We start from the raw sequence: 17,040 nt of genomic DNA, 5'->3' as shown, positions 1-17,040 counted from the left end.
GTTCTCTGAATTGATAATTTAAGAACCATAATTGGAAGGAAAGTGGTTGATTAGACATGCCAAAATAACGCTAAATAGAGAAAACATCTTTTTGGTAGAAAAATTAAATCACAACTTTTGGTTGTAGATTTTTAAAAGTAGTGAGACTTATTTTTATGGAGTAAGTGTCACAATTTTGGAGATGCTTGATGGCAATCAGTGTCTGTGATAGTATCGAATAGGGAGGAATCGGCTCTTCTGTAGCATAACAACTCAACATACATTTAACACTCACATAGTCCAATGTGCTCAATTCTCCATAAAATGATGAATTATTATCTTATAGATGAAGTAACTGTAACTCCAAGAGAGAAAAAAAATGTGCCCAAGATCTCACAAGTAACATTTGGAAGAACTGGAAATAAAACCTTGATTTTTTTTTTTTTTTTTTTTGAGAAAACAAAAGCCACAATCTTTGGGTTTGTTCAAGATTTCCTTTGAAAAGTAAGAAGACCAGATATCATAAGAGCTTTGAAACACTGGTTGGTTATAACACCTCAGCAGCTAGCATTTGAATTGTGCGGCAAATTTATATCTATGGTGAAATGTCATTAAAATTAAAATATCAGCAATTATCTTAGGTTACATATACAGAACATAATTTAAAATCTAAAAATTAGATCAGTATTAATACTGTCATATGTGTGTAGCAATCCTCACATATTTAATCCTATCTCTTAAATCACTGTAGTTATATAGAGAATAGTTTTAGAGTGAATGTATTCTTTTGTTTCATGCATTAGTGAACTGTCTAGAAATCCTCCTTGCGTGTGTGTATTTGTGTGTGTATTTCAACTGGAAGTGTTTCTCTTTTTCTCTACTTGCTTCTTTAACCTTTAGCTATGTGTACCTGAATGGCAGATTAAAGCTTGAAAGTTATTGTTTTCTCTTGATACTGTTCAGATTTCATTTTAAGTGTTTGTATGTTGATAACCCTGCCGAAAAACCATCTTTTAAAGCTTACTTACAGAATCAGACAATAAACAGCCAATTTAAATTTGACATTTTATTAACTATTTTGATACATGTATATATATTAGTCCATAAGTATCCAAGAATAAATTGAAAAATGAGACAGTCTTTTCAAAGTAAGAGAAAAGGAAAATTTACACTTCCACAGTAATATACAAAACATAGGCACATGTAAATAAAAAGAAGCAACATAGTCAATTTACAATTTGTAAGAATGTGATACAGTACAAGGTATAAATTTCAACCATGCTATACTTTCATATAATTTCCTCCACACACTTGGTTAGTTACAAAGTAAGGTGACTTGCAGTGAAGAATTGAATCTTCCTATAGTCAGCTGTCCCAGGTCACTTGTTATTTACAGACATATTGCAAAGTGATATTAGAAAAGATATTTTTAGTATCTGGGATTTTATTCCTGTTTTATTTGTACACAAGCATTACAACAGGAACTCTAAAGATTTAGTTCTCAGATAAGAGATTTATTCCTTGAATTGCTATCTACTTGTAAACTCACTGTTCTTATGACCCTCCTTTGTCCTCAGCTTTGTGAACAATCACACTAACTACAAAATGAATGATTGCCTAGTGCCAGTTGGCAAAACAGCTTCTTTTCAAATGACAATATTTTGCTTGGAAAGGTGAGACCACCAGTATATCATATTCTGAAACTTAAAAAGCAGCAAAGATAAATGGGAAATAGAGAAGCAAAATCAGGCAAGAATATAGAGATTTCACATCAAAAAAATTAAGAAAAAAAAATCCAATGTGTTAAAATAGTAACTTTTTTCATTATTTTATGCTACTGCAGTGCCCTCTGTCTTTTAATGTTATGATGTGCATCTAATTAAACCCTAGGGATTTATCACTTTGGTTCTTCAATAGAGGGCACAACCTTATGTTAATATTAAAAGTGGAGTTTTAAGTTTAAAGCAGTTTTTCTTTCTGGATTATTTCAAATAAAATATTGTTTTAAAAGTAATTGAATAGAGCAGTAATTAGGGCAGTGCCATATATTTTCCTTAGTAGAGATAAGATGGCTGATATCTTAATGTGTTTGAAGAATGTAAATCAAGACTTAATAATACATTCAATAATCAGTTTGAAAATAATTCAGTATAGTATTCAACGTGCAATGCTACTAATTAGAATTTAGTAGTTAATACCAGTTTACCAATATGTCAGAGAGCTCCTCATTGTTTCATATACTCCAAGAAAATGCCTGTTACATAGACCTATTATTATGCTTCCATTGGGAAATGATGGTGCTATGATTTTTTTTTTTTAACATTACAGGGACATGTATAATGGAGCACATGTTTGTTTGAGAATCAAAGTGTCAGAATCCAAGCCTGGCTTACTACTGATTAGCTATATGTTCTTTCGTTAAGTCGTATTATCCCCATTTTTTACCTGCAAAAGGAAGACATTTGAGAATCAGTATCTCCCAATCTGTGCTCAAGGACAACCAATCTGAAACTTTGGTATTGTCTAATATATATGTTCTAGTTCTATTGCATCATGATCTGGAATCCAGTTCTAATATGCCCCTAAGTGATTCTTATGCATATTAAAATATGAAAAACCCAGACTACATTAGTTCTGAGGCTCCTTCATGCTCTGACATTGATGATTCTAAATTTAAATGAAATAATTACATATGCCAAGTTTCAAATAAAATCAGATCTAGTCTTAGATCAGGAGAGACTTTATTGGAAAGGGTTACTACAGTAAGGTTGGAGGATAATTGTAACATGGGAAAAGGAGACTATTATAACAGAGAGATTTGCAAACATCCCAAAGGTTAAGTATAGAAGCACTTTTCTTTTATAAGAAGACAGAATAGGGTGTGAGGCTGTGGGGTGAGAAGGTGGCATGACTGAACAGTTGATTAGGGAATGTCTTTCCTTGAGGTCACCTAATTCCCAGGAGGGACCCTTAAGGAAGGATTGAATCCTGGCTCAGGCTGAGAATGGGTCAGAATTCAAGATTCTAGGGAGAGGAGAAACCTAACTTGGTCAGTGTCTTAATAAGCCTTTGTTCCAGTTGACCAGCAGGGACAAACAGTTCAGCTAATCTTTACGTAGCAAAGAATAAGAATTTGAACAGTCTATGTCTGACTTTGTCACAAGTAAACCAGGAGGGAATCCATGAGTCTCGTCTCAGTCATATGGGGAAAAGAGGCTTCCTTACACTAAGTCATTTTGTTCGCGCAGAGTATTGAAGGGGTTTCTTAATATTGCTGTTTGCCAGGGCTCAGGTACAATTCAGCATTGTCAGAAGCAAGTGAATTAAAAAACTAAGCCCTCTGAGACTATTACAAAAAAGAAACACTCATTTTCAAAACTCCACAGGAGAAGGCATTGTTAAATTAAGCTTGCACTTTTCCAGCAAAAACATTAAGGATTTGCGTTTTCACAAAAGCAGAATACAGGCCTCAGTTTAGCCCAGCACTTCATTCTCGCAGGGTACTATTTTGTGAAAGCATCCTGCTGCACCTTTATTTTACAAAAGTAAGCCACTCCCTCATGACCATGAATAATATACTTGGCTGTACACACACACACACACACACACGTGCATGCACACACACAAACACACACACACACAAACAAACACATACACATATATATACAAAGCTTCTTGTCAGCTTAGTTTCCTCAGCACAGGAAGGCTTGGTGAGCTGCAGGTTTAGAACAAAGGCAGTGAATCTGGGGCATCCTGCTCCCAGACTGCTCCAAGCAGAGTCTAAACTACCTTGCATAGCAATGAAGTGCATTAAACATATACACGGCTGCTTGTTATCAAAATTGCTTATCTTGTAATTTTTAATAATAATTCCTTTGATTTCCTGGAGTGCATTGTCATCACTTAGCAGGAAAGAAATATTTTCCTTAGCTATTCCTTCCCTTTATTATTCTACACATACACACACACACACACACACACACACACACACACACACACGCTTTGATAATGAACCACTCAAAGACAAAAATGTGGGGCAGTTTGAAGAGAGTTTGAATGCCATGCTCTCACAGAAACTGGGTATTATTTATGACCGTGGCTTGACAATTCATCTAGTACACGCTTTGTTTATGGGAAGGGTTTGGTTTATGTAGTTGGTAAATAATCTCTTCATAGATGTGTCTGTGTTGTTGTTGCTTGCAGACTGTGTCTATATTTAGATCTCTGAAAGAATTTTCTTTCTTGAGGAGTACATGAGATAATAGGAAATCATTCGCAGTCTTAAACTCACTAGATGCTTATAGAATGCTCATTTTTATGAAAGGGATGGGACAGAGGTAGAGAATCTGCCCATATGAGGATCAAACTTAATGCTTTGGATTTTTAAAATACTCTTTAAAATATACTGGCATATGAAATCACTGAAATCTTGGCCTTGACTTAGTTCAGAAAGGATTCTCTTAGAGTAATTCTTTGACATTTCTAGGAAAGAAGGATCTTGGAGATACTGTATATAGACTGGCTACAATCTATTTTAAAAATATATTAATGATATTAATTACTGTTAACTCAAATATATTAATAATAATGATACCTACAGAGTTAATTTTGTTTGGCCAACACTCTACAGTGTTGAATTCTTAAAAAACATAGTCATATAAGTATCATTATACCCATTTTTCAGGTGAAGAAAATGAAGGAAGAAAGACAGTATAATGTAATGGTTAAAGGCATAAACTTTGGAATTTGGCTTCCTAGATTAGAATCTGAGCTCATCTAATAAAATGCACAGTGATAACTTTTTAACCTACAAAAATATTGAGAATGATAATCAAATGTAACACCTATGTAATTGGATTGTTGTGAGCATTAAATGAGATTTTACACTTAAAATATTTTCAAAGAAAAAAATCATACCTGGAAAAGTTAAAAAGGCAAGGAAATCTTTATTCAAGTCTACTGCAATAGGAGAGAGATACTAGAATACAATCTGAACTCAACTCTGCTGAAACAAAGGATGAGAGAAATTTTAGTTACTAGAGCTAGGCTATCTTCATTTCCTAATTGGTCTTATTCAAATATAAAATAAGTTTTCTGGTATCTTCCTAATAAGAGGTCCTTTTATAATTTGGAACAAGGCATCCACCCAAGTTAGGCTACTGCCCTCACAGAGAGCCTAGGTGATAGGGTCATCATCTTCCCTGATGGTTACATTTCAAAAGGAATAGTCCTAGTTCCTTGAGGAAGACATTCCTGGGTTTTGTCAACTAAAAAACTATTGGAACTAATCAACGAATTCAGTAAAGTTGCAGGATATAAAATCAATATACAGAAATCACTTGCATTCCTGTACACTAACAATGAAATATCTGAAAAATAATTTTTAAAAATGATCCCATTCACAATAACATCAAAGACAATAAAATATTTAGGAATAAATATAATCAAGGAAATGAAATATCTGTACAATAAAAACTACAAAGCTTTGATAATAGAATTTGATGAAGACACAAACAAATGGAAAGATATCCTATGTTCATGTATCAAAAGAATGAATACTATAAAAATATCCATACTACCCAAAGCCATCTGTAGATTCAATACATTTTCTGTAAATATATCAATGGCATTTTTCTTAGAAGTTAAAAAAAAAAAACTAAAATTTGTATGCAACCACAAAAAACCCTGATTAACCAAAGCAATTCTGAGAAAAAAGAAAAAAGTGGGAGGTATCACACTTCCTGATTTCAAAAGTATACTACCAAGTTATAGTAACTGAAACACTATGGTACTTGCATAAAAATAATAGACCAATATGACAGACCAATACATAGATAGGCTAGAGAGCCCAGATAAGCCCCTGATCATACAGTCAACTAATATTTAATAAAGAAGCCAAGAAAACTCAAGGGGGAAAGGATCGATCTTTAACAAATGGTGCTAGGTAAACAGTATAACCACAGGCATAAGGATGAAGTTGGACCCCTATCTTACACCCACTCAAAAAATTAGCTAAAAATGAATCAAAGACTTAAACATAAGATCTTCTATCACAAAACTTCTAGAAGAGATGGTAGGAAAGAAACTCCTTGACATTGGTTTTGACAATGATTTTTTTGGATAGGACAACAAAAGCACAAGAAACTAAAGCAAAAATCAAAAGTGAGACTACATCAAACTCAAAAGCTTCTGCACAGCAAAAGAAAAAATCAGCAAAATGAAAAAGCAACCTATGGCACAGGAGAAAGTATTTGCAAACTGTGTATCAGATAAGGGATAAATATTCAAATAAATATCTCATATACTCAATGACAACAAAAAAAACTGACTTAAAAATGAACAGAAGAACTGAATAGACATTTTTTCAAAGAGGATACACAAGTGGCCAACAGTTACATGAAAAGTGCTCAGTGTGACCCATCATCAGAGACATGCAAATAAAACCACAATAAGATAATCCTCACATTTGTTAAAATAGTTACCATCAAGCAGAAATGAGATATCAAGTGTTGGTAAGGATATGGAGAGATGGGAACTCTTGTGTATTATTGGTGGGAACGTAAATTGCTACAGACACTATGGAAAACAGTGCAGAGGTTCCTCAAAAAATGAAAAATGGAACTATCATATGATCTAGCAATCCTACTTCTGAGTATATATCCAAAGGAAATGGAAAGGGTGTCAAAGAGATATCTGCGCTCTCTTGTTGACTGAGCATTATTCACAGTAGCCAAGATACGAAAACAACAACTGTCTCCACTGATGGATGGATTAACAAAAAATTCATCTCAAAGTGGTGGAGAAAGAATTTACAATTATAATTTTCTAAAGCAAGTGCTCTAAGAAAAGGAAGATCCGGGGCCTAGAGTTAGAATAAAAAGTCTAAAGGTTAGTCAAGTTGAGGGGAACAATTAATACCCTCTTGGTTAACACTTAGAAGACTGTTAGACCCTAATTAGGATCTAATTATTATTAAGACCTGACCATGGTCACAAAAATTAACTCTCAAGTCATCCTTGTGAACCAATAGCTGCTTGATTTTAATATCCATGATCTTAATCTCCCTACTAACCTGAAATGCTAATGTAGAGGATTCCTTTTCTACCTGTCTCCTCTAGGACTGCTGGCTTGGTGACTTACACCTAGTAGATGCTTTTCTTTTAAATGACCTTTTATGCTATAAATTGGGCTGCTTTGGGAAAATACAGATTTCAGTTGATGCTTGCTGACACATTTCCCCCAAATAATTCTGTAATCAGGAATTCTTTTGAGCATGGAATTCCAAAAAGCTTTGCTCAATATTTCCTATCTCTTCTGTGAAATAATTTCAAAGCAATAAATATATCCCCTGCTTAATTTAACCTCTGAAAACCAAGGAAATTCTAGTCAGTAAAAGTCAGACCCTCAATAGGATGTTAAGATTGATTTGTACATGGAGAGTCAGTTAATACACAGCTTATTAGTATTCTGTTTCTTTTGGACAGATAAACAAAACCAGTCAGAAATGAAATAATTCAGTTTCCTTAGTTTTGAGATTCTGGAGTTAGATAAGAAGCAGAAAAACTTGAAGGAACTTTTACCTCTGGACTGGTACCTGAGGGCAAGCTAAAAATAGATGGATTAAAAAATTGTGAAATGTAATGTACATACAGAACAGCACACACTTCATCTGTGTACAATTTAATGAATGCATACAAAGTTGAACATTACTATACCACATCTGAAGGAAGCCATAGTGACAGTCTCAAGGAGGTCCAACTTGTTTTTTTACCTCTCAGGAGTCTGAGAGGTTCATGAGAGAATTTAAACTCTCTCATCTTAATCTGAATGAACATTTTTGCCTGTAGTTTTCTGAAGCTTTCCCTCTCATTTCTTTAACTATTCTGTCTATGAAAACTGAAATCTAAAATTCTCTTCCACTGGTTATTTCTGTATTCGCAAAGCCTCAGGACTGTCCTTGATGGTTTTGCTACAATCAATGTTCTTTTCCCTCTATCAGCAGAATCAAGTTGTTATTTTGAAATTAATTTACATTACTTTTCTTTGCACTATTCACTGAGATACATCCTGTCACCCACATTTCACAGTGTGACATCTTGTCAAAGCCATTTTGTTGTAAGCTTTTTGAAACCAATTTCACAAGTCAAATGACTGGTCTATATACTAAGAATAAAATTTTCTCCAGTCAGCTAAAATGTTGCTGTTGTCATCTTTAATGAAGTTGTCTGATAAGAGCAAAACACCCAACTCTGGCAGACTCACACATACATGTACAAGTATACGACAGGTTTAAATGAATGCATCTTTAAAGAAAAATTGGAACCAATTGCATATTTTGATGAAGCTAATGTAATAAACCAATAAAAATAACTTCGTGCAATAGAAATTATATCTCTGTAATTGTTTGCTGTTGTCATGTCTACCACTTGATAGAATTAAGAGGAAGGCTGCCAGGGGAATGTTATAGAAGATCAGTGAGTTGTCATCCTAGACAAGAATGCAAAGGCAGCACTCTCGCCATTCCCATCAATCAGAAGGAAAATTCAATTGCCTTACATCAGAGTCTTTTTTCTACCAGATTATATGGACATTTTCTTTTAATTGTCAGATTTCTCAAATTAAAGGACAGCTGTTTACTCTCCAAAGTATAATTATGTTCTGACATTCTAATGTGTTCTTGAAGATGGAAACCAAAGACAAACAAACAAACGAAAAAATTACTGGGTGGTAAGCCTGAGTGGAGGAAAAAATGTAAATGAAATGTCTTAAGGACTCTTTCATCAAATGAGCTCAATTGAGGCTATTTGCTTCACTCAGTGCAAAGGAAAATTAGGCACTTTATTTGAAGTGGTTCATTTGAGGCTTTATTGTTGGACAGAATATATTTGCCCAGGGACTTAACATTTTACTATATATTTAGGTAGTGCTTTACTATTTTCAAAGCTCCCAAAGATTATAATCATTGTAGAAAACTGGACAATGCTTAGTATTATGTATAACAAAATCAAATGATTCTATTTCTGGAATTGTGGCAGGTAAAAATCAGCATAATAAGCTGAGGTAGGTCTTCTGCAGAACTAATTCAAAATTTTAGGTGGTTTGTAACTGAGCTTTCCATGAAAATATATTTTCTAGTCCTATTTTAATGAGGTAAGGTGATCTACAATACTCTTTAAGGAATTAGGATGGAACAGTATTGTTACAAGTAAGGATATGATAGAATTATTTAAAACAAGTACCATCAACTTAACAATGGACAAGTTTGTGTGGAATCATGAGAAAAAATATAGAAAATAAGATTCTATTTACAATGTCTGTGTCAGACAGCAAAAGCACTGAGCCATGTGCTGATGATACTTGTTTCCTTAAACTATGACCATGGCACATACATGGCCAGTTGTTTCTATGTTTTTTTTTTTTTTCTTCCAGGACCTGGACCTAAGAATACTCTTCACTTTTTTAGTGGTCAATGTGAAATGGTTACATACTTTCTTACATTATATCCTCAATTTTGTCTCTTGACCCTCAAAAAGTAAAATATTTATCATCTGGCTCTTTAAGAAAGTTTATCGGCCTCTGTTTTGCTGATCATAGGGAAATTACACCCAAATTTTGTCATATAAATATTTTCTTCACAACTTAAGTTCCCTTCCAACTTTTGTTTCCTAAGAGATTTTAAGTGATTAATAGCAATTGAAAGGTATTAAATCATGTCTGCGTTCACTGAGATTATCATATGATGTTGCTCCTTTAACCCAGCAAATGTGGTTGAATAACATTGATTTCTTAACATTGAAATCCTTTAAATGTATGAGACAAATACTGCTTTACAATGATAGATTATTATTTTAAAATGGTGTTAAAGTAGGTTAGCTAATATTTTATTTAGAAGTTTTTGTAACTAAGTTGAAAATTGAAATGCACCTTTAATTCTCTCTCTCAATCTCACTCTCATTGTTTTGTGTTAATCTAGTTTTTTTCAGTAGTTACATGAATCTTACAAGACAAGATGGGGTTTAAATTTTTTTCCTTCCATTTGTTAGATGGATTTGTTAGATTAAACTTGCATATCATATGAATTAATAATTGTTTGTATATTTGTAAGAAGTCGACTATAAAGCCATCTAAGCCTGGGTTTTTAGCGAGAGGCACATTTGTTATTGGTTGCTGCGAGACTATGTGGATTGTAGAGAAAATATTTTTATGTTTTGGCATAGTTAGGGCTTTCTGAAAAAAAATTTAGTGAAACTTGGAACCTATGTTAAAAGACCAAGCCGTAGAAGTTAATTTACAACTGTATATAGATATTGAAAACTCTAGAGAGATGTACCTAACTACAGAGGTACATTTTCACACTTGAAGGGAAAATCAGTCATCTACGGATGGTACAGCTTGAGGCAGTAGACTTTTATTTTCTCTGGAGAGGATTATTTAAATTCCAAAGTATTAGAGTAGAAGTTTTCAAGATAACTATGATGAGTAGAGGGAGTTTCCTGCCTGTTTTTTCTGTATGAAAAATTCATTTTCTCCGTCTCTTTCCAACAAGACAGACTTTGTATGTGTAAGATATTTGACCTGGTTCCCATTACATTGGTGTAAGTCTAAGAAATGAAATACAAAGGCACAGCATACTTGTTATTTGCTATAAGGTAAATGAAAAAACTGCTCTGATTCAGAAACCTCATGTGTACATTCAGGACAAAATAATAAAGGCAAATATTAAAACCTCACATTCTGTCAAAAAAATTCTTGTGGGAATTTTCATTAAAATTTTATTATCCTGTAACTAATAAAGGGAAAACTGACATCTTTGCTATGATGAATCTTTCAATCCATGAACATTATATGTCTCTCCATTTATTTAGTATTTCTTAGATTTCTTTTGATTTTTGTTGAAGTTATCATAAGTGGCATTGTGTCTTAATTTTGACCCCTGCATGTTCATTGTTCATATACAGAAATGCAACTAATGTAACTGTGTTGATTATGTATCTTGCAAAATTACATAACATTATTTCTTAGGGCTTTATTTTGCAGATTTCTTGTGTTTTCCTAGATGGCCAGTCATGTCACCTGCAAATAAAGACAGTTATTTCTTTATTTGCAATGTATATGTTTTTCAACATATTTAAGTCACTGTATTTGAAGTGTGTTTCTTTTAGACATGTATCTGAGTCTTCTTTTTCCCCCACTATGCAAATCTCTGTAATTTTAATTGGCATATTTACACCATTTATATTTATTATTTTTCGTGTTACTACATCTGTCTTCATCATATTATTTATTTTGTTTGCTTTTCTGTTTCTGATTCTTCTTTTTGTCCTTTCTTAACTTTCTCTAAAGAAGGATAATTTTTGAAGATTTTTAAAGAAATCTTTCTTGGTTTATTCAGTGTTTATGAGTGTATCATTTTGTATAGGTTTTACAATAGTTACTGTAGGTATTATAGCATACACATGTCCACAAGTTATCAAAATCTACTGGTGTCCCTGTTTTACCCCTTTAAGTGAGGTATAGAAATCTTACTTCCATTTAGGTCCCTTTATTCTCTATACGTTTTAAGTGCAATTGTCTTCAGTACATCAGGTAGTGTTACAATTTTTGTTCCAATCATCAAATATGATTTAAAATATTAGAGCTGGAGATAGTCTATTATATTTTCTTTAATTTTTATGCATTCATTGTTCTTCATTTTTGTAGTCCTAAGCTTCCTCTGTTACTTTATCTTTTCTGATTGGAGTACTTCCTCTAGCCATTCTCCAAGGAAAGTTCTCCTGGTAACAAATGTTCTTCTTTTTCATTTACCTGAGAATGTCTTTGTTTCCACTTCATCCTTGAAGGGTATTTTCACAACATATATAGTGCAGGATTGGCATTAATTTCACAGCATATATAGTGCAGGAATGGCATTAATTATCTCTCAAATTTTAAGCAGTGTGTCACTTATTTCTGGACTCTCTGATTTTAGATGAAAAAATCTGCTATTATTCAATTGGTTTTCTCCTGTAAATAACCAACAATCCTCATGACACGTTATCAATTTCATTGTGTGTCACAGAGCTTTGGCTCAATTTAGCATCTCTTACTAAAGCCATCATTCAATTTAAAGGAAAAAAAAAGTATTTTCTGCAAAGATTTTCACCCTTATCCAAGTACTTTTCTTTCAGATATTTTTATTAGAAGGAAGACAAAGGTTCAGAATTTTAACTGCTATACTTCAGCACTTTTCTTTTACGTGACTCTCAGGGACACATAACCACTTTTTAAAGAGTGCTAATCTGTAGTGTGCTGCCCGACCTCCAGCAGAAACATACATTAGCCTTACAATCCTCTGTGTTTTTTGGCCTCCTTTCTAGAGAGCTGATCATTTATCCTCATTTTCTTTATCCATGCAATAGTGCAATTAAAATGTTTCTAGAAATTAAGACATTTCTAGTGAATTTCTTTTCAGTTTTGAGAAAGTCCCTCTCTCATCTAAGGAAGCTGGATCCTAACTGGTTTGAAAAACAAGAGTATCAGCTTATGGTTAAAGTTTATTCATGGGATAGTCTAGTCCCAAGCCGGTAAAGCCAAAATCATCTTCTTTATCCTCTGATCCAAAATGAACATCTGGCTCCCTAGTTTGGATTTTTAATCTTTTAAAAAAAAGAAAATCTACCTTTCACATTTCAACTTTTCCTATATGTAAGTTTTGGGTTTTTTTTTTATCAGAATATATTTTACTTTTTTTTTTTTTAACATTTTTTATTGATTTATAATCATTTTACAATGTTGTGTCAAATTCCAGTGTTCAGCAAAATTTTTCAGTTATTCATGGACATATACACACTCATTGTCACATTTTTTTCTCTCTGAGTTATCATAACATTTTGTGTGTATTTCCCTGTGCTATACAGTGTAATCTTGTTTATCTATTCTACAGTTTTGAAATGCCAGTCTATCCCTTCCCACCCTCCACCCCCCTGGTAACCACAAGTCTGTATTCTCTGTCTGTGAGTCTATTTCTGTCCTGTATTTACGCTTTGTTTTTGTTTGTTTTTGTTTTTGTTTTTTAGATTCCACATATGAGCGATCTCATATGGTATTTTTCTTTCTCTTTCTGGCTTACTTCACTTAGAATGACATTCTCCAGGAGCATCCATGTTGCTGCAAATGGCATTATGTTGTCGGTTTTTATGGCTGAGTAGTATTCCATTGTATAAATATACCACTTCTTCTTTATCCAGTCACCTATTGTTGGACATTTAGGCTGTTTCCATGTTTTGGCTATTGTAAATAGTGCTGCTATGAATATTGGGGTGCAGGTGTCATCCTGAAGTAGATTTCCTTCTGGATACAAGCCCAGGAGTGGGATTCCTGGGTCATATGGTAAGTCTATTCCTAGTCTTTTGAGGAATCTCCACACTGTTTTCCATAGTGGCTGCACCAAACTGCATTCCCACCAGCAGTGTAGTAGGGTTCCCCTTTCTCCACAGCCTCTCCAGCATTTGTCATTTGTAGATTTTTGAATGACGGCCATTCTGACTGGTGTGAGGTGATACCTCATTGTAGTATTGATTTGCACTTCTCTGATAATTAGTGATATGGAGCATTTTTTCATGTGCTTTTTGATCATTTGTATGTCTTCCTTGGAGAATGACTTGTTTAGGTCTTCTGCCCATTTTTGGATTGGGTTGTTTATTTTTTTCTTATTGAGTCGTATGAGCTGCTTATATATTCTGGAGATCAAGCCTTTGTCGGTTTCACTTGCAAACATTTTCTCCCATTCCGTAGGTTTTCTTCTTGTTTTACTTCTGGTTTCCTTTGCTGTGCAGAAGCTTGTAAGTTTCATTAGGTCCCATTTGTTTATTCTTGCTTTTATTTCTTCTAGGAGAAAATTTTTTAAATGTATGTCAGTTAATGTTTTGCCTATGTTTTCCTCTAGGAGGTTTATTGTATCTTGTCTTATGTTTAAGTCTTTAATCCATTTTGAGTTGATTTTTGTGTATGGTGTAAGGGAGTGTTCTAGCTTCATTGTTTTACATGCTGCTGTCCAGTTTTCCCAACACTATTTGCTGAAGAGACTGTCTTTATTCCATTGTATATTCTTGCCTCCTTTGTTGAAGATGAGTTGACCAAAAGTTTGCGGGTTCATTTCTGGGCTCTCTATTCTGTTCCATTGGTCTATATGTCTGTTTTGGTACCAATACCATGCTGTATTGATGACTGTAGCTCTATAGTATTGTAAGTTTTTGCTGTAGAATAATCTGCCCCCATGTTAATGGCTTGAAACTGTAACCATGTATATATCTTAAAATTCTGTGAGTTGGAAATACAGGCTGGACTCGTGACTCTCTGCTGTGTACACAAAATCAGATGACGGTTTAGATGCCTGGCTAGTCCAGGGGACCTCAGGTTAAATGATTTGTCTCTGCTTCACTTGGTTTATCCTTATCCACCAAGCTAGTCCAGCCCTTTCCACATGCAAAACTCTCTGAGGTCTTAGCTCAAAACAGGCACATTACTTCTGCCACAGTCTCTAGGCCTGAGCAAGCCAATAGTCTAGTACAAACCAGAAAGTTAAGGAAATGCACTCTAATCCTTGGTGAGTAGCGATTCGCAGTCATATTTTAAATACACTCATACTGGGAGCAAGTAAATTTTGGCTAATTTTGAAACTCAGTATAGTATTTTTATCATATTTCCATTACTTCATTTTAATTTGTTTGTTTTAATTATTTTAAGCATTATTTTATAATCTTTTATTTCCAGTTCTATTAACTCATATTTCGGAGTGCTAATTTTCCCATGTATTATTTTTGTGGTTGTTTCTTCATGTAGTTGGTATTTTTTGTTGAGACCAGTAGAGATAGTGTGTATGTGTATATGTGTGCCTGAGTGTGTGTGTGTGTGTGTGTGTGTAGTGGTGGTAAAAGTGGTGGAAGTGTCTCATCTCTTCTGCACTATGAAAGTTTTGCTGAACACTGTTGTTTTGATATTTTTAATTTGTCTTTTGTTTTTGTATTTTTTATGTGTCCCTGGAGTTCTAAGTGTACAAGAATTTTGTTCGAAGATTCCCACATAATGCAATTGAAATGAAATTTAATTCCATACGTGTAAGACTTTTTTTTTTCTTCCTCAGAATACCTGGTGTAAATAACCATCCGTGTGGCTTCTCAGTGTAAATAGCAGACTTTACTAGTCTGTATTTAGTAGTAAGGAAACTCTTCTAAGGCCTCAGTTGGTCAGACCTTTGAGTTTCAGCTCCCCTATTTGGGCCTATGATGATGAAACACTGACCTCAAACTCCTTCAGTGCTTATATCCTCAGCAGTGCCCACACTTTTCATGGTATCAGCTTGTGGATTTATGTTTCTTGCCTGAAACCTACACTTTTTTTTTTCCAGTTACAAAGAGATTTTTCTTTTATATTTAGTTTAAATTTTTCATTATTGTTCTTGTATTTTCCTTTAAAATTTCTGTGTGTCTGAAGTGAGATGGATATTCTGTATTAGCTCTAAAACTATCTCCAGTCAATGAAAGATGCTTTTTGTTTGTTTTTAACTGTAACTCATCAGGACCATAGGACACACTTCCATCAATAGCAATGTCTCACTATGAAAGTTCACCTTAGTGTTTTAATAAGTGAGCCACACCTCTTAAACATTAGATAGTGCTTCCATATTAATTTACTCCTGAGGGTTTTATCAATAAACATGTCTCATTAAGAAACAGATATTATCTCATTTTATCTACTGTAGCCTTTGAAGTCAGTGCAGTATTAAAGCACAACAGAGCTAAACCTGGTTAAACTTGCTTCTAAAATCCTGACTTTCTCTGTTTACCTGCTCTTTGTAGAAGAGGTTTTACTAATCACTAGAGTTGTTTTTTGTATGTGCAGAAATCCCATAGGCTGCTAGCTTTAAGTGGAAGTCTTTGAACCTTTACCAGCACACTAATCGTAGGGCAGGAATGTCTCTTCCAGATGGTATCTTATACATACTTTTACGGTAGGATAGAAGAATATTCCTAAAATTGAGTTTTAACAAATACTAGTTCTGGGAGTTACTGAGTAAAAACTAAAATGAGGCAGGTTATCAAACAATTTTGAAAAATGCTATACACTCCCATTTTAGGGCATTTATAATGCATACTCATATTATAAAAGGTTATAAACATCCTATCATGAAGAACTTGGTTTTATTTTTTACCCTGTATCTTTTTAAGACCATTTTTAAAGCAGTTGTAAGTTTACAACAAAATTGAGACAAGGGTACAAAAGTTTTATGTGCATACGATACCCCCTACACATGCATAGCCTCCCTTATTATAAACATCCAGAATGGTACTTTTTTTTTTTTTTTTTTTTTGCAAAGGATCAACCTACATTGATACATCACAGTCTTTAGTTTACATCATGGCCCACTCTTATGCTCTATATTTTATGGGTTTGGACAAATGTATAATGACATAAATCTATCCTTATAATAGTATATGGAGTATTTTCACTACCCTAAAAATCCTCTGTGCTCTGCCTGTTCATCTCTTCCCCCTCATTCCATAGCAACCACTTATGTTTTTACACTTTTTATTGTCTCCATAGTTTTACCTTTTCCAGAATGTCTTATAAGTTAAAATTATGTAGAATGTGGACTTTTACTGTTGGCTTCCTAGCATTATGCATTTATGATTCTTCCATATCTTTTTACAGCTTGATGGCTCCTTTCTTTTTATCATCAAATAATATTTCATTTTTTGGATGTACCACAGTTTATTTTTCCATTTACCTACCTAATGGCATCTTAGTTGCTACCAAGTTTTGGTAATTATGAATAAAGCTTCCATAAATATCTGTGTGCAGGTTTCTGTGTTGCAGATTATGTCTGTGTGACATGTTTTCAAGTCCTTTGGGTAAATATGAAGGCACATGATTGCTGGATCATGTGGTGAGAGTATGGGTAGTTTTCTAAGAAGCTGACAAAATGTCTTCCAAACTGGCTGTACCATTTTGCGTTCCCACTAGTGTTCCCACCTGTGGTTCCACATCTTTTCCAGAACTGGGAGTTGTCAGTGTTCTGGAGTT

The sequence above is a fragment of the Camelus ferus genome, chromosome 4, assembly GCF_009834535.1.
Source record: "Camelus ferus isolate YT-003-E chromosome 4, BCGSAC_Cfer_1.0, whole genome shotgun sequence".
Classification (NCBI taxonomy): domain Eukaryota; kingdom Metazoa; phylum Chordata; class Mammalia; order Artiodactyla; family Camelidae; genus Camelus; species Camelus ferus.
This window is presented reverse-complemented; position numbering follows the sequence as displayed.